We start from the raw sequence: 25,877 nt of genomic DNA, 5'->3' as shown, positions 1-25,877 counted from the left end.
TCATCAAGACACTGAAGACCAATATAAGAACACACAGTGAGCAGAAAAGCTCTCTACAAAGGCTTACCACAAAAGCTAAAAAGAAAGCAAAGCTACTTTTTGTTTATAGTTACCTATTTAATTCAGTTAAAGCAGGAGCTTTGGCTTAAACTGAGTAGGTATCTGGTTGGTGAACTACTTCCGTTTCTCAGTTGCTTAACAAAATATCATTAGTATTTGGGAAAAAAAAAAGAGGTAACTAATCTTTTAAAGGTCAGTTGCAGAAAGTAAGGCATAATTTGATGGGAACTGATCATCAATAGTTTAGGAAAAAAAAATTGGTAGCTTTAAACATTGGTTAAAGCCAAAAACACTGTAGAAAAAGGCAAAGACCTCTGGAATATGCATAAGATCTCAGGCTTCACTGCACCAAAGATCAAACAAATCCAGAAAGCACCGTGAAACAAATGCAAAAATAGAATACCAGAAACACTGGTAAGGATACAGAGTCTGACTGAAGTGTTCAACTAATGACATTGACTCAGTTATAATAATGTGCCTTTTAAAGAGAAGCATCTCTCAGAATGTATTTAATTTTACAGATTACAGTTCTAAATTACTTTGTCCCACGCTTTGTGTCTGCTGTTATATATACAACTTATAGCTGCAGACAAATGCAACTCCTCCAGTAATTCCAAGGCATTTTAAAGTTTCAGAGGGATATTACTGTTCCGACACTGAAACAGAACTAGTGACAGTCACAAACAGTCAAATCTCCAAGTAAGATTTCGTCCGAGATGCTCAGGATTCTATCACAGCTTTTCTGAGTAACCAAAATCTTGTCTTTGCAAACCTCTATGAAATGGATGATAAATACTTTATTTTTTGTATTTTCTACTTGATGTAAATTTTCCACCAAAACACGAATTGACTCAGTATCTCACCTGATGAAGAATGTCTTTTAAGAGGCAAAAGTGCTCTGGTTTGACACCGATCAACTTATAGTAAGATTCACTCTGTAGATTTCAGATATCGATTATGTACAGATTAACAAAACATTAAATTCTTCCATCTTCTGGATTTCATTCCCCTGGAATCTTGTTTTGTCAGAAGCCTATCCTATGAAACACTGCATTGGCTCCTTCTCTGGTTATGGGCAACACCATCACATACAGTTTAAATGTGTAAAATCAGATAACTCCTTTATGACAGCATTAAAAATAATAAGAAAAGCCTGTATGTATCAAGTAGTCAAGATCCTTTGACACTAATTTTACACCGTTCCTGCTGGTTTCAGCTGGACCTCCACCTCAGAAAGGTAAACAAATACCAGTCCTTGCAAAACTGAAGCACATGATATTTATGTGGCTGTATATATAGTTTTGCTTTGACTTTGTTTTCTAGGGTTTTTTTAATCTAGTAATTTATAAGAAACTACAGAACTGACCAGTAACCAGCACAGACTGATAATTTTGCTTTTCTCACTACATTACTGCAGACTAAACAAAAAACAGTGAAACTTTTAGACACCCTAACACTGGTTTTCTCCTTTGCCCCTCTTAGTTCCTGCAGTCATTGCAACAACCTCATCTCAGCCTGTAAGGACTGACTGACTTTTATTTTCATGTAGAATCTTCCTCAAGAAATTACTCACTTGGCTTGTTCAAACCGTAGAAGAGGAGACTGCGGGGAGGTCTCAGAGCTCTCTACAAATTCTCACAAGGGGAAGCAGAAAGGCAGGCCTTGATCTCTGCTCTGTGGTGACCAGTGACAGGACCTGAGGGAATGGCCTGAAGTTGTGTGGGGGGATGTTTAGCCTGGGTATCAGGAAAAGGTTCTTCACCCAGAGGGTGGTCGGGCACTGAACAGGCTGCCCAGGGCAGTGGGCATGGCACCAAGGCTGACAGAGTTCAGGAAGAGTTTGGACAATGCTCTCACATGGTGTGACTCTTGGGGTGTCCTGTGATGGGCCACAAGTTGGACTCAAAGATCCCTGTGGGCCACTTCCAATTCAGAATATTCTATGATTCTATGACTTCAAATTCCAGCTTACATGACAAACAAGAGACATTCAAACCACAGATCACACAGATAATGACGACAGTGATGAGGATCTCCCTCTGATTCTGGGAGCTCTGGGACATGAGGGAAGAATCCACAGTGTAAGCCATCTGCTCCTCCTGAACATCAGCTGCTCCTGCACTGCAACAGCCAACACCTCTCACCATCCTCACCTTACAAATCCCACAGAGTTTATCAACCCACAGGCTGGGAAGTATTTTCAACAGTATGAAAACCTGAAGCCCCTGAGTTTTGCAACAAACACTGGACACAGAATAAGAGAGAAAGATAAGCAAGTCAAAGCATTTTACTTTATAAACTACCGTGGGTTGCCAATGAAAACTAATAGTAATTATTTTCACAGTTGTAAAGGAGAATGGCATTTTTGTAATTCCAACAACCACAGAAGAATTTAATGTGAAAAAGCCAAACAAAAATGCACCAATTTGAGAAGAACTCTGTATATAAAAGAGTAACTAGAATAAAGGAAAGTAACAGCTGCTTTGGGTAAGAAATGTTTCTCCATTATAAACTCAACTTTATCACAGACTAGAAAGGATCTTTTAGGTTTCAGAAAGAAAGCATGTGAGAATTTAAAAACTATTTCAGCTCTGCAAAACTGCCTTCACATTTGGGAAGCAGAGAATTCTTTAATTCTTTTTGTGCTTTTTAAGTGTACCTCCTGGACACAAAAGTAGGCTAACACTGCGAGGTCTTCCCTCTCACAGAGATGCCTCAGAATTGCCAGAACAACTCACACCAACCAACATTTAAACCCATAATCTGAGAATTCTGGCACACTCCACAGAGTCCAATTACTCCACCAAGAATGGAAAGAAGCAGCACAGTATCATCAGAAGCTCTAGACACAAACACTTAGTCCGATTCCCTCCCTGTGTCTGTGCAGGGAGATGGAGAGCAAAACAAGCTGTTCACGTGCAGCAGGACCAAGGAGAATTTGTTTCATGCAGCTTTGTGTCCTGCATTCATACCAACCTGAACTTCAGCCTTCAACCCTTTTCTATCAGCTTGTAGATAACCCTTATCTATCAGGTTACAGGTGTGCTATCCATAAACACACAGCATCCTACTCCTAATTCAGTGCCATGGGGGTGCTGGTCAATGACAGAAAGGGAAGCTGTGTTGGATTTTATTCTCTGATAATGTGTCAGGGAGAACTAATCAGAGCTCATGCCACATTTGGTCATGCCAGCCCTCATGAGGCCCAATAACAAATTGTGTTTCTCTCTCAGACAGCTGACTGGTAGAAAAGTATTAGAACTTGGTACAACTGTTTCTTTCTGCAAGAAATCAGCCAAGGAATCGCACAGCACTCCCAATCTCACAAGACATATCTCGATAGTAGGGAAATACTACAGAAAGTGACACATGACAGTCAGCAAGCTGAAATGCTGTTGCAACTTAGCATGTCAGGAAATGAGGGAGGAATAACCAACAGTAACCCAGAATATTAAAGTAATACTATCAGAGTCTCAATCAACTCTTATTTGAATTGCAGCTTTACTTCACAGTTGAGTCTGCTTGTATGAACATAAATTTTACAACAGCAGAAATTCTGCCTAGTTTCACATGAATTTTGTAAACTTCAAGAATTTTAAACATTTATCTTTCCATAACTGCCAAACTTACAAGTTCTTCTTCCAAGGCATTTTCAAATAATTTTCAACTAATAAAAAAGCTGCAGTGGAAAAGAACACAACAGAATTAGCACTCTGAAAAGTTTTCATGCCTTTTCTACTGCCAGGGTTAGAAATTCCATATGAGTGACTACAAGTGGTTCTGAACTTCTCATTATATTAACACCTAGCAAAGAATAATGATACAGCCAAGTATCATGATGCATTCACTCTGAGTTCCTGGGACAGGGTAATTCATGAAGTACTTTCCAGTACTCAGCTGAGGATCTCTGACCTTGTTGGGCAAAGAAGGCAAGATTCATAACTAAGTCCACTGCGGTTGCTCTAAGGCTGCAGTTCAAGGTGGAGACAAAACTCCTGTGGTCTCTGATTTTCATAAAATATGTCTTTCTCTGCCATAACCAATCCAGGATATGAACTGAAATCACAGCAAAGGAACAGGCCTCCAAACTGGCTGAAAAGAAAAATCATTCACTAACTGATTTTTAGTCCAGTTAAATTCAACTCTTGACATCTTAATTTTTCTTCGAATTGAAGAAATGGGATCATACATCTGTTCAAGGCCCCAGGCACTTCTCCCCTAAAATACACAGAAACAAAACACAAAACTACTCAAGCTCCTTCACTCCTTCCACAAACTTTTCTAAAATCTATCATAGTCATTCACAACAGCATTCACAACAAAAGCATCCCCAGAAAATACAGGATGACAGACGAAAGCTAATTTAGAGTAGAAATTAAACAGCCAAGACTATTACCTTGAAACAGAGAAATTCACCTTACCAACAGAAACAGTTCTGGTAAAGAAACTATAATACAAAACGTATTTACAAAGTCAGTCTTGACTCTAGGATTCTTTGTGCATCACACAGCCATTCTCAGACCTCAAATGGCTCCCTATGGCAGTATGGCTGCAAATCAACACCATTTATTGTACTCATTTTAAAGAAAAGCAACATACAGAGCAAGTACATTTGTTTCTTCAAGTCCACCTTGAAGTGCAGCATCTAATTAGGTTCTTCCTTTCAAACACACCACTTATTCAGGTTCTACATTATACTGGCACAAATAGTTCAATGAAAACAGCAGCCCTATAAATGTTTGTTTCATTTCCACCTTAAGATACTCAGAAACTTTAATCCTATTAGCATCAGTGGATTTACACATGAATAGTAAGTTCCAGCTGAGGAAAGCGAGGGGGGCAAATTCATCTCATATTCGAGTAATACAAATGACTTTACATTCACAACAGAAAAAAAACCAAACCAAAATAACAGAAATTTTAGCTATCAATATAAAAATGTAATGTTCACTGTATATTTAGAAGGCCATCTTAATAAACTAGATATTAATCTCCTTTTCAAAGACAGGTACAATACAGAACTATCAGGTGCTGAAGGTGTAACCAAAGTTCCACTATTCCAAATAGAGCTAAATATACTAGTCCTGTAATAAAACATTCAGGTTCTTGTAACTTTTGTTACTTACAGATTTCATCTTTTCACATTAAATATACTGGACATTATTAAACTATTTACCACACTGCTTGCTTAACAACTAAGGATTTCCCTGACCATGAAGTCCAGACCATTATCATTTATATCACGTAATTTACTTGAAGCATTTAGTAATTTCATCAACTTCTCTTAACTAGTTAAACATTTCACCTTCACCATTCTTACTGTAAGGTAACTCCAGTGTCTCTTTCATTTGTGTTTTAGAGCTTTATACAAATTTCCAGACTGGATTTATTCACAGTCAGTTTATGTTCCCTTTTTCCTGCATTGCCTTGGCCTGTAGCTCCTCTGCATTCCAGATGTAAATCCTTACAGAAAATCCATAGCTCATTTGTATCATCCCTTTGCAACCCCTTGTAGAACACAAGCAGTTTACAGACCTGACAACTTTAACCACAGGAGAATCACTTCCAAAAAAAAAAAAAAGCTTGGTCACAAGCTCAGAAATGGAAGAAGATAAAGGAAAACCCTGGGAATTGTTGCATGAATAGGTGAAATATTAGGAGTACCACTCAGTAAACACTCTGAGCTGGCTGGACATGAGCCAGCTGAACCCCAGAAGTTGTGTAAACAAGTCAGTTCAAACTGCTGCACTGCAACTTCCCTCTGTTACAAAAGTAAGTTTTCAAATAAAATAAACTTTCCCAATCTTCTTACTATCCTCCACACTTGAAACCAACAGATTAATTTTTTTATTGAGCAAAAAGGAAAGACACATCAATACAATCTCAATGCATATTCCTATTTCTGCACAGATGTACCTCTTCTGACAGACTGAAAAACTGCATATACTTTAAATAGTCTCAGTTTAATGTTTAATACTGCATTACATTAAAGTGCACTCCTTCTCGCACTTTACCTACCAAATTTGACCCTTTACCAGTAAATAACTTTTAAGTAGCTAAAGTAAAGTAGTTCTTTAGAAAAGACTATATTACATTCTTTAAATATCACTACTGTGAAAGAACACTGAGTTAAACCTATAACAACAATCTCCATCTACAAGAGAAATCCATCCACAGGAATCGGAGATAAAGAATAAAAATATTAAGAAGAAACTGAACTTATAATTGCTTTGAGTTAGAACTTTAGGAAACACCTCTATATAAATTGCTTAGTTCCTATTCTTTCTTTCATCATGTAAACATAGAATTTCGAAAGCTGGATATGAAAATGCAGTAAATTGCATCCAGAATTTTGAAACTGCATTTTAGAAGCTACTTCTTACATAAACATCTTCATCTAACTGAAATATCTAATTCCACCAAATCCATGAAAGGTACCCCATAACTCATCTTAGACAGGAGGATAACTTTCAAACATTGTGCTTAAATGAAACGTCATATTCATGCTTGGATTATATTCAATGTGTCACCCAACTAAGACTGAACTGGACCAGTATTTTAACAAAACTTTCTCTCCATAACTTCTGTTGCTTCCAGCTATAAATATCTCTAAACACAGTCATAGGTCCACTTGTTTTATGACCAAGTCATAGGTCTGTTTAGGGCGAGAGGGACATCCAGACCAAGGCTCAGCTCAAAATTAGAGCAACTTCAAAGTCACCTCAGGTCACTGAGGACCATCCCAGACAAATTCTGAATACTTCCAAGAATGGAAATGCACTGCAAAATTTTCCCTGCTAAGTCCAATCAGTATTTCCCTTATTGCAACAGCAGCTGTTGCTTCTTTTGTTTGTCACTTCAGAGGAGTTTGCCTTGTCTTCTACATACATGGTCATTATTATCTAGTTACAGACAGCATTTCAATCCCTCTTAGCTTTCTCTTCACCAAGGTAACCAAACCTCACACTCTCCTGCTAAATTTCATGCTCCAGCCCCCAACCATCCCAGCAGCCTTCTGTCACACTTGCTCAGGTTGGCAGCATCTTCCTTCCTCAGCTGATCACGCCATTTACATTCTGTTTTCAGACTGATTTTGCCTCCATAGCCCACAGCAAAAATCATTGTTACAACAGCCTTCAGGGCATTTTGAGCCAAATTTTTGGCTTCTATCTTCAAGCAGCTTCCATCTCTACCCCACAAGGTTACGGCTGCAAGATTTTGCAGTTTCTCCCACTTGGTACTACATATCACTTTCATGTTTTGTCTCATATCACATTCATTCCCCCTCCTCCACACTGTCCATAAGGCCAACTTCCTCTGTCATTTGTCCCTTTCACAGTAATAGTCAAATGCTTTGTTGTGTCTTCTGCACACAAAGTACATTTCCTAGATATTCACAAGTCCTTGGAGTTCTCCACCCTGATACATTTTTCAAACAACATTCTCCTTGAAAAGCACAGAACACTTGCTGATTATGGATAAATTACATATATACACTTGTAAACACAACTATATTTACCTACTGTATGTACCCACGAACTATCCCATCTTCCCTCTGACTGAAGGGTTATTGCAACTTTTGGGTTAGGAGGCAGCCACACAGCTGAGGAAATACTCTGCTCTTTCACCACTTTTGAAAGACTGCTTATTTCAGGGATGGATTTGATTCTTTCACTGATGACCTGCTGAATGAGTTTTCATTCAGCTGAGTACAAGAACTGTGATCTTCAAGATTTCCTCCATCTGTACATTGTCGCTATTCTGGCTTAGGTGTGTTCTTCAGGTTCCTGTGCACCAGCCGAGCTACAGTCACCACATGTGACTTCCCGCGGCTTTGCAACTGATACGCAGCACAAGTGCAAATACAGCTCTGCCAACACACAAAAACATTCTGCTGTCATTCTTTGACAACAGAAGTTTAGCCCTAAAATATATATGTTTTACACATCAGGAGGATTTCAGTTTCACTAACTGCTTCATTAGTGTGATAATTTTATGAAAATTTTGTATTGTAGGCTTGGATTAAAGACACAGAAGCAGGAGTCTGAATCACTCCACTGTTACTCATATATTTTAAACTTAGACTGTTCACAATCTAAAAGAATTTAAACAGTTTACTGTATTGTGTACATAAACAGAAAAAATGGAGCAAGAAATAGCATGATCAGTTGACAAAAGTTAGTCCTGTGGCTTGTCTAAATTAACACATCAAGAAACAACAATAGCAAATAGAAATTAACATCCAAAACAATAAATGCCGGATAACCTGAGAACCAGAGATGCTGAGTAAGAGTAGTAGCACTAAAGGTGCTGACATAAAGCACAGGATAAGGTTCCACATAACAGCTGAACTGTTTCAGTGGTTGCTGCCTCTGAAAGCTCCGGCTCTCTCAGCACTGTCTCTGATTCATTATTCATTTCAATGAGAAAGGACAATATAGTACACAAATAGGAGGGTGAGAATGAGATGACCTAATCTTATCCTGATAGGGGATACTCAAGAAGAAATCAGTATTTTAACTTTCTAATGTAATTAAGAGCTCATTTGAGAAACAGGAGAAAGGCACTAACCATTTCTTTAATCTCCCTTTCCCTCCATTTATTTTCAACTGGTAAAGCAAAAACTAATACACCTCCTTTCATACTACTGTTGTTACTGGCAACTCTTCAAAACAGTGTTTTGCAGAAATCTTTTCTTAGGTTCAATTATTCTATTTCTCACTGCTTTCCTTTTCTCTCAGTTCTATTCATTTGCCAGGTTTCCTTCACGCTAACACCACTGCTTCATGCAAAGATCAAGAGAAACATCTATTACATAAATGTCAAATAAAACTAGGATTAAACCTGCTCCTTTTGCTATCTCAGGAGAGGAGCCCAACAACGCAGTGTATTAATGTGTCAACGGAAGCAGTGGTGAGAAAGGGATGCAATCTGTGAGAGCACAGATGCACTGAATTCTTCTGTCCAACCTATCAATATCTGAAAATTCTTAAATATTATAGAGTAATAGTTTAAACCTGAGATATACACCTGAATGCAGATATGTATGGGAAAAAAGTTACAAAGGAAAACAAAACCGAAACAAACACACTCCCCAAACAAAGAAACAAAACTCACACAAATGAGAGAAAGGTCATGGGAACTTTATCATAAATGATGAAAACTACTCTGACGAAAAGCCTTTCACCTCCACCTACTCCAGAGACTATTTGGTGATCTAAACCAGTGAATTTTTGTTTCAACTGTTTCTACCATCTTATCAAAAGTTGGCCTGTATGGGGAAATTGGACACTTCAAACACCCACATCCCAATGTTTAGTGACTGTCAATTACCCTGGTTGTTCCCATATACCCAACAATATAACATATTGCACATAATATATGTACACCATACGTATAACTACATAAGAATAAAGACACACAATCACTACACTATCAACTATTCAAACAGACATAAGTCATTGACTAATTCCTCTTACACTGTGTAGGGGTGACTGTAAGTGTATCCCTTAAGGTAAGTAGTTTAGAGTTCTCCCTTAAAGAGACGAGACTGCCTGTGGCGTGGGGGGTTCTGTGACCAATGAGATGCTTTGGTGAATGTGAGGTGAACGGGCTAGCCAATAATGTCATGACATGCTGGATGTGAGAAGATATAAAAGGTGTGGATGCTACTGAGAATAGAACTTAACTACTTCTACCAGATCTACTACTGCTACTAGGAACTAGAACTACTACTACTACTAGGAACTACTACTACGAGCTATGAGGGAACTCTGTGAAACTGTCTTGAATAAACTCTTCTAAGCCTTCTGATCAAGACTTCTGATGCCTGCTGTGCCTGAGCTCTTCTGACTGTCATTCACCCTGTCCCCTTGCTTGGGATAAGGGGACCCCAATAAATCGTGATGCCCGACGTACCCCAATAATACTGTCCAGCAGAATCCACGTAATTTTACCTTACACAGCACAGCAGCATAACAACTCTGGCAACCTCTGACCATTTTCACTGGTACCATTTTAGACAAAAACACTTAAGACTTACCCAAGTTACTACTACTGCAGAGTGGGAAATCAGCAAAATCATCATGATTTCTATTTTTACACTGTACAGGAATTACCTGTGGTGGCTTCTGGAGAATCACAATCAATTTCCGGTTGGTATTTCACTTGCCAAGTAACCCCTACTAGTTCATTTGGAGGTGGTTTTGGTCTACCGAACAGACTGCCTGAAAGCAACTCACAGCAACGGTCTGCATATTCTGTGTATGTATGTAGATATTTAACTCGTTATGCAATTTTGTGTAGATGGCAGTCATGACTATATAGACTATTTCCAATCTAACCCTCATTGTTCACAGAAAACAGCTCATTTGGTACAGGTTATTTGAGCTGGTGACAGCAGCAGCAGAGGTGACAGTGACAATCAGGGTAAGCCCGTCAGTGTTCAACTTCAGATTTGAGCAGCGCAGGGAGGTTCTCGAGCACAGCACACCTGAGCAGCCCCGGCCCACCCTGAACCGGTCCCTCCTGGCAGCCAGGTAGGCGAGCAGGCACTGCCAGGACCAACCGTGGGAGATTTAAGCGGCTCCAGGGAGTGTTAGTGAGTGGGACCGGCAAACAAGAGATGGGATGTCAACACAATGGATGGCTACGTGCTCTTCAGAAGACACAGGAGGAGAGGTGGAGGGCTGGCTCTGTATGTTGGAGAGACTCTCGACTCTACAGAACTTGAGGTTAGTCATGATCAGGTTGAGTGCTTATGGGTCAGAATCACCGGGAAGGTCAACAAGGCTGACATCCCGGTGGGACTCTGATTTCAGTGTTAGGCCTGGTCCTCTTTTAATACCTTTACTGATTACCTGAATGAGGGGATCAAGTACAGCATCAGCAAATTTGCAGATGACACCAGGTTCAGGGGAAATGTTGATCTGCTGGAGGGTAGGAGGGCTCTGCAGAGGGACCTGGACAGGCTGCACAGATGAGCCAAATCCAGTGGGATGAGGTTCAACAAGGCCAAGTGCCGGGTCCTGCATTTTGGCCACAACAACCCCCTGCGGCACCACAGGCTGGCACAGAGTGGCTGGAGAGTGGCCAGGCATAAAGGGAGCTGGGAGTCTGGATTAACAGGAAGCTGAGTATGAGCCAACAGTGTGCCCAGGTGGGCAAGAAGGCCAGTGGCATCCTGGCCTGTAACAGGAACAGTGTGGCCAGCAGGACCAGGGAAGTGATTCTTGCCCTGTGCTGGGCACTGGTGAGGCCACACCTTGAGTGTTGTGTTCAGTTCTGGGCCTCTCAGTTCAGGAAAGATATTGAGGTGCTGCAGAATGAAAGTGTGTATAAGGTAAGATGTACACCACAACACTGCTATAAATACATTTGTAGGGCAGCACCTTTGTGGGAAAGCTAAAGCTGATCTTTGCAAGTCTTGCCCGAGATGCAGGTGACAACACCCACCTTTCAGAGAGGCAGCTCAGTCTTTCTACTGTGGAACATTAACGACAAGTCCCAAGTCGTTTTGGAGACTATTCTCAGTTCCTCGCAGCTTTGCTGGTGTAGAAGGAATAGAACCATTTGCTTTTTTCCAAAATGAAAGTTACCTTAGGACAGAAGAAACACAGAAGCCACACATCTTCTGGGAATATTCTAACAATGTAGAAGCACCAAAAATAAAGCAGGATACCCTTCTAGTTTCACTTACATGGCGTTTGAACAGAAACCAGAAGCAGCTGAAATGGATCAGGCCTCAACTACCTTAGACTTAAACCAAGACTGATATATAAAAGACTCACACACGAAAATAGGCATAAGGAGTAGCTAAAACTCTGTCTTTCCTTTTTATTGTGGCTGCTGAGGCACCTACACAGGCAGACACACTATCCTTGGGTAGCTCCTTGCATAGGCCCACTAGTGAAATCACTGACTTACCAATCTCTGTAATAAAACACCCAAGTGAGTGAGGGTGGCTTAGCAGCAAGGAAAAGATCTGTTCCTGTGTCAACAGGTTGTTTACCTCCACAAAAAAGTAAACTCTCCACATTAAACTCAAAGGACATCACTCTGGGACACAGCTCAAGTCATAGTACGTTTTTCTCTTTAACAGTTGCCATGGGAGACCATAACTCAGAGCCTGCAGAACCACAGATGGCCTTGCCAGGCTACAGGTTTGACATTATTGTCTGCATGCCTTGGCACACATGATCATATCCGTGTTTGAGATGCAAATCCATACTGACAGGGGTAGTACTCTGTACAGCACCAAACCCCTGTCTCACATAATCCAATATTCACTCACATTGGTGTTTTCCAGGTTCATATTACAAGGAACTTGAGCTCCCCCCACTGCTAATTATTCCCACTATTTACTCACAACAAACATCCTCCTCTTTATCTTCTAAGACACAGACTGTCAAGTATTTTTATTTCTAAAAGATGTTAAGGCAAATTTGCAAACACAACTCTATTCTTTTAAGTGGACAAGTATCTGAGTTATTATTCAGCCAAATATATACACATTTTACACAGGTGTTTACAAAAAACAACCCTATTCAGTTATCTGAAGCTAATTAACACACCATTGGTGAGTGCATTAGCAAGCTAAATGAGTGCTGAATTTATTTCGAGTTCAGCAAGTTATGCAAAGAAATCACAAGTAGGAGGCCATCACTACATCTTAACAATAACAAAAGATTTGTCAGGAATAAATAAAAACATTTACAGAGTATGAGAGAATTCTTGCTCCAAAGTCTGCTAATTCAATACAATAATTCAACATGCTGCTAAATGAAATAAGTATCTCTCATTATTCTTTCTCCAGGTTGGAGGGTAAGGTTATAGTGTGATGTGAAAACTGTTTACTTTCCAGTAATAAGATGGCTTGTTTATGTAATGATACTTACCAAAGTACAAACAAAACAGTCTTTAAGCCATACCACTTCTATTGCAATTCCTCAAATATTTTAATTACATTTTCCACGTTAAAAATAAATTATCTATTTTTGCAAATAGCATGACTAAATTTTACATCATGCTAGATAGAATGCCAGAGGAAATTACTCCAGTGAGTAAATATGTAGAGTCACAACTCTAAATAATCTTTTATAGCAGTGACCTGAGAGTGCACAGTGTTCCTACAACTCTCTAAGTCATTAGTCACCTAAATTATCACCAGGAGAGCTCACCTGCAAGTTTGCCTCGGTGCATGTCAGAACTGCCAGTACTTTTGCAGAACAGGCAGCTCAATACCTGTTTCACATGAGAGCCTGGGCAAGCCCTTCGGAGTGGGGAAGTGCAGCCACATATGTGCTGTGCACACACCCAACACACCAGACTGACTATTCTGCGTGGCATACTGGCCTCCAACACCTCACTCAGGAGCTCAGCAAGACACAGGAAGAACACCTGCTCAGGGTATCAAACATTCTGAAACTCTCCTCATGCAGTAGTAGGACATTAAAAGACACATCTGTCACTACCCACCAGAGTGTTCAACTGGTGCTAAGATTTTGTGGGGTAGTGAGCACTCCCAACCCTACTGCTGAAGGAGCACCACATCACAGTGCACAGAATTACTTAGAACAAGGGGAAAGCCTGGAAGAAAGAACACAATTATCAAATAAAGTGCCTTAAACTGCCTTTCAGGATGTAAAAATCTCACCAATGTTTTCTGTTGACTAACCAATGTTTTCTATTGACTAACCAGAGCTGTGAGTTCACTTTTGCACACTCACACATCTCAAATTTTTGAGTGACATTCAAGGGCTGACCTTTCCAACAGCAGTATCACAACACAGTTCCCTTTTTGATCTTACTCCAAATCCCTTTTATGACATAGGAATTGGGATTGCAAATTTTACGTACTGCACTATAACAGCTATTTGAAAAGGCAATGCTTAAAAATGTATTATACTAAATGCATATCTGTATGTTAAAATCCTTGTAATAAAAAACATTAGAGATTTGACTTTGAATAACTCTCTAAAACAGAATACTCAGCACTGGTAAGTTGATTATCAACAAATACTAAAACATTACTTTTTCTGAGCATTAACTCAAAGCTTTCTAGACTCCTATGAGGAAATCTCGCATCCTCTGGCTGAAAGTCTTTGCAAAGTCAATCAAAAGTTAATAAATGCCCCTTGCCTTCAAGAACTCTGACAGTCCTTGGATCACGTAATTGCATAACATTCCCCTGCCACCTCCAGGCCCAATCTGCCCTCAGCTTACAGGAGGGATCTGCTCTGGAAATGAATCAGAGGCTATTCAGAAGGCCGTAAGGTCTGTGGTGTACCTGACACCGCCACACCAAAACCAAAGAGAATATGAGGGGAAAGAGGCTGCAGACCAGATCACAGCAAACAGAAAAATGCCATTCTTGGGAATCTCAATCTATTTTTATTACCAATGGTAAATATTTCTGCTTCCTTTTTTTCTGCAAGCTGATTAGTCACATTTGTAACCGAAATGAACAAAATCTGTTCTACTATTATCACACACTTTATGATGCAAAAGAAATCAAGTTAATTTAAAAGTAAGGTCCTGCAGTTGTCCCAGTCAAGACTTTCCAAGTTAATAAAGACCAACTTCTGCATCTCAGTTCTCAACTTGCACAATTACATACCACCCTCAAAAATATCCAAAAAATGAGTATTTGTGGAGTATTACAATATTCCAATACAGACTACAGAAAAGTCTGTGAAGAAATTAAGACTCCTAACCCTGGAGCAGGGCTTAATGATGTGAAGCAACTGAGGCAAAAGGCTACACACTGAACACCAAAGAGAAACCAAAATGTTTAATCAGAGAAAATATGACTGAAAGTAAACTCAAGAATTTATCCCTTTCTCCAAGGCAGAATAAACAATATTGAAGGCAAATCCTAGGAGACATTCATATAACCTGTTGTATTAAAAAAAAATTTAAAAATACAATTCAATTCATTCTACAGAGTCAGTGAAACAGACACAGTTGTCAGAAAAAAACGTGATGACAAAGACAGCAAATGTAGACTACACAGCTAATCTGAACTGCAGAATCCCCTATCATTTGCTCTTACAAGAAGTACTCCATATTTCTGAGCTTTTTTTTTTTCTTTGCAATTTTTTCAGTTAAGGAAAAAAAGAAAAAAGGACAATTCAAACAATGAATTCCTCTGTGTGAAATAATGCTTCTTTGCCCAGCCAATCCTTGTTTTGTACTTCTGGCTTCTCAGGCCATTTCTTCTCCTTCCCCTCTCTGGCCTCTATCAGAACATACTTCCCATCCATTCTCATCCCTGAACTACTTGCCTTGACTGTACATGCAAATCCAAAGTATCCTTCTGTCTTGGCTTTTGTTAAAGCTGTTTCACAGCTCTTTGTTTTTCTGAACATTTGTATCTGCCCCATCAGCTCCTTTATCCAGTCCTTGCAGCTTAGTCATTATTTCATAGAATCATAAAATGAATTTGGGTAGGAAGGAACTTTAAAGATCACCCAGCCCGCCCTGGGCTGGGAAACCTCCCAGCAGCACCACCCAACCTGGCCTCGAACACTTCTGTGGATGGGGCAGGCGAAGCAGCTGCAGCTTCTCTGGGAACCTGATCACACTCTCACCACTCTGACAGTAAAAAATGTCTTCCTAAGATGTGAACTAAACCTGCCCCCTGTCAGTTTAAAGCCATTCCCCCTGTCCCAATGCTACAGGCTCTCACAAGGTGCCTCTCCAGCTTTCCTGAAATGCCCCCTGTAAGTACATGGAAGGTGCTACAAAGCCTCCCCAAAGCCTTCCCTTCTCCAGGCTGAACAATCCCAGTGGTCTGGCTGTGTCACAGGAGATGAGCTCCGGCCCTCTGATCACACCTGTGGCCCTGCTCCACAGGAATTTCACACTCCTGCCTCCTTCCAATACCCATCCTTCAAACTCCTGTTTCCTCCCCATCTGTGTAAGTTGGTTCCCACTATCCTTCCCCACGTGTCCACCCTTTCAGCCGACTGCAAGTTCAGTTCTCGTCTTTTACACACTCAAATTAATTAGTGCGATGGATGAGCAGGGAAGGGACACCAGAGAACCAACAGCCTGTAGGATGTCACTGCTTAGAACTCACTGGGAAAGCTCTGCTGTGCATACGAAAGTTTTCAACAATAACACCTACAAACAGAGAAGTCAGCTGATTTTTCAGACACTAATAGCATGCCTAATTTTGGACAGCTTTCCAAATGGCACCAAAATGCAGAAAGTTACCTCACATTCAAACCCTAAATCCCTTTTCCCAAGGACTGGTGGTGTTACAACTGCTTGAAGAAAATGTTGAGAATCATTTTTAAACATATTTTTATTTTGTCATGACCCCGAAGAGCCAGTGAACTACATTTTTTTAAATGTTATTCAGAGAATAAGTCATAAAAGGCATTCACTCAATATGGACGATTTCGGCCCAAATAACTGCAGTTTAGCAAAGTTAGAAGCAAAATCATTGCCTTTACACAGTAAGTGTGAGAACACTGAGAGAACACTACTCATCTGCCTACATGCAGGGAGAAACATGCACTCCTGAAGTCAGGTAGTAACTGCCAAGCAATGCTTCAATTCCTTGTAGCTGCTTAATTTTAACAGGATGCACTGAAGTTTTGTTATGTTACAGGTTATGCCCCAACACGAGTTTTTAAAGGAAACTGCCAGGAAGAACCAACCGTTACTGAGCATGCTAGCAGAAGAAAATTCATCCTCCACTGTTTGGGGGAAAAAAAAAAAGGAAAATCCAGCATGCACACAGTAAAAGGCAAACACATCTCCTTGTTTTAACTAGAAATTCAAGACACAACTCATAAAGCAGAATTTTAATTTTTCCTTCAGAGAAACAAAACACTAAAGTTTAAAGAAAAAATATTTCATATCTCCACAAAGCACTCCTTGTAAGTTCTCAGCACAGCCTCATTAGACTCTCCCAGCTTTTACATTACAAAAAGCAGGTTCCAGATTATTTTTTCTACAGTCATTAAGGTGGCTGCTGTACACAGAATCTGAGGAAACCCTCTAAATTTTCCTTCCTATCCTTACTATTCAGCAAGCATACCTGAAGAGGAAGAGAAAGCAGTACCTCCAAAGAGAAAATACTGTGCAAGAAACAGGGACAGTATTAAGACCCAAGACTTGAAAACAAAATTTCAAGCACAAAATATTTGCACCTCATCCTTTCTGAGTACCTGGTCAACAGAGTTTAGGAAAGACTTAGCTCAAACAAGAGAGACAGAGATTGCACTATGTTTGTATTCAAGGAAATTGAAACATTACATTGTATTAACAGAAAAAAAAATATAAAAGGTTAGTACTATGAAAACAAGCATTGAAGTATTAAGAAATGTCAGAATTATGATTGCTTATACCTACAATTTAGTCCCTGTGCACTGTGATAGTCATTCATTAAATGAGCATATACCATTTCTTGTTATTCACAGGAACACTCCCTCAACATGTAGCACATGACACGTATGTGATGAAACAAAGCAGGAGTTACAGAGATCCCTTCCCTAGGAGAGATCATTTTCCTGCTAAGGAATTTGAATAAAACATAGCTAATAAATCCAACTGATTAAAGAATTTCATATTCAAGAGACCTTTCACTGAAAACTGACATTTATAAAAATCAACTCATCTTAAAAAAAAAGCAAACAAAAAAGCCCAACAAACTAACAGAAAACCTCCACAAACTTAATTTCACAGAAAAACCTCTTCATAGGCAAAGATGGAAACAAAAAAAATAATAAGGCAAAGTATTACTTATTGTACCTGTCCATAACATACAGCCTCTGAGCCATGATGCCTCAAGCATATGATGCAAGAACCACATGCGGAGAAAAAAGGGTAAGAACTTCTGTGCCTGATACAGGTTAGACATTTGGGCCTGGACTTCCTGAGATCCCCAAATCACCTTTCTGGCTGGGAGTGCAGTAAATATCCCTCAGAACAGTCTCACTTTCCTAAGAGGCTTAGAGGAGCTGGGCACAACACCCTGACACGGCAGTGGAGGGGTCTGACCACTAGGTGCAGAGGTTTGCGTTGTTTGCATCAGCTGCAACGATTATCAGGTTAAGAGGCAGAGTTTTATGCCAAGAGACAAACCCCAAAGCTAAGGATAACTTCCGGCAGGAATGAGCAATACTGGATAGGAATAGTAACATTCTGAATTTCTGTGTTCCACACTGCAGACAAGACATTTAATACTTGCTGGATTTATGACTTGAGTTATGATACAGTTGTCTGTTCTCCCTGAAAAACGAAGAGAGTTTGGTTTCTTCACGATATGGAGGATGACTCTTTTTTAGGTTTCCAGGGCAGGAGATCTATTCTTTTCCAATTGTTGGCATGATCAAGACAGTTGAAATTTAACAGATGTTTAAGGCCATCAGTAAAAACCCATTCTATACTTCTTAGGGATTCAGGAGGAGAAACAATGAGCCTAACACGCTGAAATGTAGTGTGCAAACAACTACAAATAAAATCAAGAAAAACAATGTTATGAACTTCTAAGTACTGTAAAGTAACTCTAAAAATCTAAATAAACCATGTCGAAATACACAAGCTTTATAAGCTTTTAAAACTCACTAATTTGATTCAGTTTCAGTTTTTCATCCATGAAATGGAAGTAACATTTTTCAGATGTGCAAGAATAAAGCTCTCTAATGTTTGCAAAGTGCTTTATTTTGAGATAACTCTACAAATTAAAATATGAAAACACTTCAGCCTCCATGAAACAATTGTATGCATAGACAATGTAAGAAGGCAGTGGGTGAATGACAGGCATACACGTTGTAACAGTGTCCCAGTCAGCTGGCATTTCCCAGGCACTGGGAGAGGCGCTGAACGGGCTGCAAGGGCAGGGTCGAACACAATGGGGCAGTTAAAGGCCCAGCTCCTCACTCTGCTCTTCCCTTGTCTCACTCCCTCACTCTGTGCCCTTGTGCTTTCTGCTCTAAAAGGCATGTCTATGTACACACACTGCTACCAAACACCAAGAGCTTGAACTCAAACTACACCAATAAACTGAAAAATTAAATTATCTACTCATATAAAGATTTTAGAGATCTCTGTTTGGAAAAACACTTAAAACCAACTGATACAAACTCTAAAGGCCATAAAAAAATAACAAATTTCTATTAAGAATGTTCTGACTTTAACATGAAAACTGGCATTTGATATTTTTATTTTTTAAAGTTATTTGTGCACCCTTCAAATACAGCATCAATAACCATTTCAATCTGACTCGAATCCCTTTGAGTTTCCACAAACAGTTGGGCCAAAATCCTTTTTTCCCTCCCTCCTGCAAGTGAAATTTTCCATAGCCAACAGTAGAGACAGGGAGTGAGACGCAAACCACAGGCCCTGCACAATCTCCTCAAACACAATTTTCTCACTCTTCAGGTGTGTAGATGTCAATACAAAGCACTTCTCTCACTTTGGGGGTCAGGATCAGCTACTAAGAGGTATGTTTGTAATACAAAGAAAATAAAAACACAAATACAGACAAATTACATTGAAGATTTTTAGGTTACAAGCCTCTAACTATTGTAATTTCAAAACTATTTCCTTTTTGATTATTAACATTATTGTACAGTGATTAGCAACAATACACAGGTATTGCCAATTTCAAGCACATCTTTGTGGGTCTCTCAGCGCCACGGAGTGTTCACTGTTCCTGACGGCTAAAAGTCAGAAGCCAACCTGACCTGAGTCACCCCAATAAGGGCATGTGAAAAACAAGATTAAAACAAGTGGAATGAATATTGAAATGGCCATTCTTTCAGATGTTAGATATTTCTACTGAGTTGTTCTATAGCACTTAGCAGTCACCCCAATGCAGCATGACCCCCCTCATACCCACCAGACACCAAAGTGTAAAGATATCGCTACTCATGTTTTTCCACTTAAATATATTCATTGTTGTCCAAGCTCATGAATAGTATAGACACATCTTAAAATCATTTCTAGAAATCATAAATTTGTGAATTTGAAGACTTGATTTCTTTCCTAGGTCTAGATATTCAGAAGTAATTTTTTTTCTCTCTAGTTACTGTTTTGTTGTCCTAAATTAAAATTTAAACATTTCAAATGTAAAAATAAATAAAATTATTCTACTGGTATTGCTGTCTCTACATTTTCTTTTTTAAAAAGTATAAGAACAACTTTAATCAACAGCAATAGACTTCAGGAAAAGATTTTTGTAACATCGGGTAAAATATTTAAGGAGTTGAGAGGAAAAAAAAGAAAAATCAAACCTCTACACAGGAAACAATCCCAAATGTACAAGGTAGTCAAACATACAAAATAAAAGTCAGCAAGAAGCATTTTCATCTTTTTGTTAAATGAGTTGTTGCAATTAACATTCTGAGAATAATTAATTTTGCACTTCTAGAACATCAATTAAGTAGCTACATCCTCCTTAAGCAGCTAGCTGTGGTGATTAACAGTGGACCAGTATAAACTCCTAACATCAGAGAAAAAGTAGGATTGAAATGCCACAGGCCTGCTTCACCCATTCACATTCTCTCTCTTAAACGTGCTAAAAATTCAATATAAAGTAAGTCCTCTTATAAATATTTCAACATTAAATATTTCTGTAAAACTAAACACACTGCAACAAAGCAACTAATTCAGAATTAAGCACATAGAACTTGCAAGAACAAACTCAAAAAAGTCATTACAAATAAAAACAGACAACATCTTATATTTTCCTTTACACATACACCTATTTTTCATTCCAGAAAACTGCATGCACTCTGATAAAAAAAAAAAAAAGAAGGGTGCTGTAAACAGAACCACACAACCCTGGCAAGATAAACTTGACAGGAACTATGCAACTTCAGTAGCTCATTTCCTGCTCATATCGGGTATATTTAAAGCAAACCTCCCCAAATGAAAAATGAGACAGAAAAGTTCACTACTGTTAGCTTAACAAACCCCTATTTTTTAGAACGGGAGCTGCCTGAAGCAGAGACGAAGGAAACGCCAGAGCCAGCGTCGCTTCCTGATGATGAAAACTACCCAAGCACTACAACTACTTCTGCAGGGTCCTTTCTTTCCTGTACAGCAGAGTTACCCTCGGCCTCCACGCACGCCATGGGCCAAAAGAAAACAGCAATTCCGCTGCTACACAGTGAGGTGGGGACAGCTGCAGAGGACTGGGGGCCCCCTCTTGCAATTCACAAAGCTGAAAAGTAAAAAGTGCTTTTCCGAAGTGTAAATGGTTCCTCTCCACGCACGTAGGCCCGAGGCCCTGTTGCAAACAGTGTCTAACAGGACTAGGCAGCACAAAGACAGGAATGGGAGATTAGTGGGAGGAAGGGAGGCCGGGATTGGGGCTCAGCAGGATCTTCTGGCTTTTTAAAATTCAAACTGCTCCCTGACCAATACAAATCACGGACACGCTACTGACTACTACACGGATTTACAGCATTAAAAACACGCCTTCTACGTGACAGCTATATTAACTTGACCCTTTTAAACCTGTATCAGGACAGGCGGGAGGCATGATGGCACAATTTTATTTATAAGACTCTTAACAAAATGCATCAGAAAGTTCCTCTATTAGATACAGTAGCCATGTATTATTACCAAAAATCTACCTGAACAACTAAAATCCTGAAAAATGGACAAATTATGTAATGACGATACTCATTTGGCATTTACAAAAATTTCTTTCGACGCAAAACATGAAAAATTTGTATCTTAAAATTTCCTGTAACTATATAATTTCTGTAGGATTACTTTTAACAGTTCACAGGGTGTTCGTTTTAAATCTAACTCAATTTTAAGTAACACTCTCAACTCTACCACTCATAAATCCAAGATTTACTTTACTGTAAATCAGCTACCATTAATTTATAAAGACCTGGCACTAAACAAAAGTCATTTTCAAAACACATTTGACCTATTAAAATGACACCTAATTACATATTCAAACATCATGGACACTTAACAGCCAATAACAACCTTGAGATCTCAAAGTGATATGGACTGACAAGAAAGGATGACATTTTTTAAGCATTCCTCACTTTTCACTTAATTTAATTTACATTTGACTCTCAAGTAATTTAGGTAAGATCTCATCTTCCCCTTGGTCCCTTAAATGTCATAAACGCCGCACTTTGCACATGATCCCTTGCCTGTTTTCTGTTTTTTAGAAGCAGAAAACTGTATTCCTTCTGAATTTAATACATATTACTGTCATGTATACAGCACACAGATACAGATTGTGCAAAGTACCCGATACAATATGCCTATATGTATTTCCTGAGTCTGCAGGTGTCCGTGTTGTGTCAGTCATCCCTGAAGCACTATTTTATGCTATAAATATACTATTAGCACACTAATCAATAATATTATTCCGATATTAAATATATGCACTTTATAAAATCAAAAGCATTCAAACTTTTTAATGTTCAGAACGCAGCTGGTTAGAAGGATAAGGTAATAGCCAAGAGAGATAATATTTTTGTTCCTGGATATTTACATTGTCTCTCTTCCTCTATTACTCCACTAAGTCCTGGCCCACTTCAGAGGGTGGTCTGCTCTGGGACCTTCCTTCCTTGCCATACGTGAAGTTGTAAATATGGCAAAGCATCGGTGCACATTTGCAATTAATTGCATTGTTTCCTCCTGCTGCTGCTCTCGCGTTGAGGCCTGTCATGAGCAGCCGCTTCGCCTTTCTAATCCCCGAGCTGGAGTAAAGGCGCTGGCCGGCGGGCCTGCGCCCTCCGCCGGGCCTGGGCCTCCCGGCAGCCCGGCCGGGCCAGCCGGCTCCGCCAGACCCGAGAAGGCAGCAAGGGGGGCTGCCAAATAAACACCTCCGGTTGCCACTTACTCCCCTCTGCCCCGGATAGCAGCTAATCCTCTTGGCTCCCAGCAGTGCTGGGCCGCTGGGCTGGGAGGCCCGGCCCGCTGGTGGAGAGGGCAGGGAGGGGAAGGGGAGACAAGGAGGGGGGATTACCTGAGCAAATCGGCGTCTGAATCCAACGAGAATCCGAGAGAGGGGGAGAGAAATCCGCCCCCCTCCCTCCTCAGAGGAGCCGCCGCCGCCGCCGCTGGGCCGCCGCCGCCGCCGCGGAGCAGGAGGAGGAGGGGAGATAATATAACAACAATAATCCGGGCCGGGAGGGGGGCTGGCTCCTCTTCCGTCTCCTCCTCAGTGCAGCGAACATGAAGAGCCGGGGGGTGTGCGGCCGAGGCAAATCCCTTCCCCCCGAGCCTCCTTCACAACATCAACACAGGCCGCGCCGCGCCGAACCGGTTCCGAGCCGCGCTCCGGGCCGGGGGCGCGGGGGGTGCCGCGGGCAGCGCTGCCGGGGCCGCCGCCGCCGCCGCTCCCTCCGAGAGTGCGAGCGCAGGAGGGCGGGGAGGGGCGGCCTGGGCACGGTGAGTCGGTACCGAGCGGGGGGGCAGGGGGAGAGGAGGGCGAGGAGGAGGAGGGGAAGGATCCTGTGTGTGTCTCTCTCGCTCCCTCTCAGAACAAAATGCCGACCGGAAGTGCAGCGCCAGGAATGACTCCCTCCACCGGCGCCAAAGACCAGCAGCCTCCCCCTTCCCTTCCCTTCGTTTCCCTTCCCTGCGCTGCCTCCTCCTCGCCGATCGCTCCTTCGCTCCCCCAGCGCTGCTTCCGCCGCCGCAGCTGGAGCGGCTCCCTCGCCTCGCCCGGCACTGCTGCGTGGCTCCTCTCCCCTTCCACACCCCTCCGGCTCCTCTTTTTTTTTTAATTTTCCCTTCCCCCCTCTCCCCCCCTTTTCTCTTTTTCCCCTTCTCTTCTGATGTGCGGAACGAGACCGAAGTTTATGCTTAAACCTGCGCTGAGGACTTGTGAAGAAAGAACCGTCGGAAAGACCCCACACGTCTTGGTGTTTATTTTTTGTCTTGTCTAAGGGTGGTGGGCAGGAGGAGGAGGAGGACTGCAAAATGCCGCCTAGCAGGAGGCAGACCTGGAAAGGCGCCTTAAAATGAACCCTCAAAGGCGGGAGCCTCAGCGGGTGCGACACTCGCTGGAGTTCTCTTTCCGCTCATGTCCGTCCCTGTGGATGGGAGAGGCCGCGCCGCAGGAACCGAAACACCCGCTGCTGAAAGCGTTGCCGGGGCGAGGGATTTCCAAGCGGACATTGCCAACGCGACCGGCTTTCAAAACAACCTTTTTGGACCAGCATGGGGGACAATGCTGGTATTCAGGTGAAATGTCCTTTGCTGGAGGCTGATGCTCCACTGCCATCAGATGTACTGGAAATATTTTAATTGTTTGTTGTGAAGGAGTGTTTTGAGATAGAGAATGTCCTAAACTGAAAGACTTTTTGGTGTTCCTCTGTACAGGTAAAAATGAATAATCACAGCACAGAATAATAATGAAGAAGCATTTATATCCGATAAATTAACTGTGTTTTTTAGTACTCACTTAACGTCGTTTTGCTTCTCAGTACTTGGACAAAAATCTCTTCATTTCTGGAGAAAGCATTGCTTGACTGTCGTTTTCAGGATTCAGCAGGACACATCTGTACATACCCTGTGATATAAACACACCGTTTCAGCGCTGGATGGCTGTGATTTGCACAAAGGAATAATATTTTACACCAATACACTTGAACCATTCCAACATTTAGGATTTTCTGAATAGCACTGTGGCTTCAGTACAGATTTAAAAGGCCTATCAAGCTTAAACTACTACTAAATGCATAATTTTGGATGACTCAAAGTTCGTTTTACAAGTGTATGTGGGTTTTTTGCGAGTACAGGAATGAAGATGGCACCAGAGCATATGGTAATCCAATACTGGAAATACGAGTATCTAATAGCTCATATTAATGGAGACAGAATAAACTGAGCTCTGAAAAGAATATATTCCATGCCTTTGTTCCAGTAAATACAAATGGCATCAATCCTATAATCTTGAAGTTATCCATGTGACATAAAGGGAAATAGTTGGTATTGCCACGGAAGTGTGTGTGTTCCGAAGTCTTGGATCTGTGTTTCCTGTGTTGCAACTCTGTAGCTCAAGGGGGAAAATATTTACCTTCTCTAGGAAAAAAACCCTAATTCTAAAATTACAAAGTTAGCCCAGGAATCTACTTCTGATTGTTACCCATTCATGTTGATGGAGTCTTTCTGTGATAGTAGGGTTTTTTTTCTTAATTGGTGAATTAATGTGTAAGTAAGACAAAAAATGCCAAACATGGTTTGGACAGTACAAACATCATGGTAACTAAGACCCAACACCTGTGTGAGTATGGTTTCAGTGAGAGTGATGCTCAACCATTTTATGCTTTTACAATACTGTTCAACTAAAAGAATTCATAGAAATGGCAATTTTACCTGCATATGATGTTGTATCATCTGCACAGGAGAACAAGTCACTAGTTCTTTCAGAAGGTCATGTGTAACACACATGGGCAAATCAGGATTGTTTTTTTCTCAAAGGAAATTAAATACTTTTTATTCTATTACATATTGCTGTAATGCACTTTTTAAAATGAAAGATCAAATTTTTTTACTGCATTTAGACAAGTGGTTCCCTGTATTTGTCTTCAAAAACCCACTCACAGCAATTTATTGCAGAATGGAGGCTCACTGTGTTCCAAAAATACTTCAGTATGCACAGGGTTCATCTTATCATGCCTGAATGGCCAGAAAAAGTGATATCATCAGGTACTTCAGGTTATCTGAAGACTACTGTAAAATCGTTTAAAACCTCATTTCTGTTGCAGGCCTTAGTCCCGGGGTGGGGATAGCCCTGATCTGTGTGGGAGGAGCTCTGCAGTCGTGCAGCCCTGACTGGCACACTGAGGAGCGCACACTGCAGGAACAAAGCTGGT

The 25,877-nt window shown here is 40.7% G+C and overlaps 1 protein-coding gene across 3 annotated transcripts in view; it reads right to left on the bottom strand.

Annotated features, from left to right (window-relative positions):
• NIPBL (NIPBL cohesin loading factor) overlaps window positions 1-23,681 on the bottom strand; it is a 140,891-nt gene extending 117,210 nt beyond the window's left edge. For 2 of the 3 annotated variants that reach the window (XM_071581344.1, XM_071581345.1), the window contains exon 1: window positions 23,021-23,681. The gene's annotated coding sequence lies outside the window, so the exon portion shown is untranslated. The remainder of the gene's footprint in view (window positions 1-23,020) is intronic. The other variant, XM_071581346.1, reaches the window with a different exon arrangement.
• Between the last annotated feature and the right edge of the window lie 2,196 nt (window positions 23,682-25,877).

This window comes from Pithys albifrons, chromosome Z, assembly GCF_047495875.1.
Source record: "Pithys albifrons albifrons isolate INPA30051 chromosome Z, PitAlb_v1, whole genome shotgun sequence".
NCBI lineage: Eukaryota > Metazoa > Chordata > Aves > Passeriformes > Thamnophilidae > Pithys > Pithys albifrons.
The sequence above is the reverse complement of the archived record's forward strand: the minus strand, read 5'-3'. Positions and strand labels throughout refer to the sequence as shown.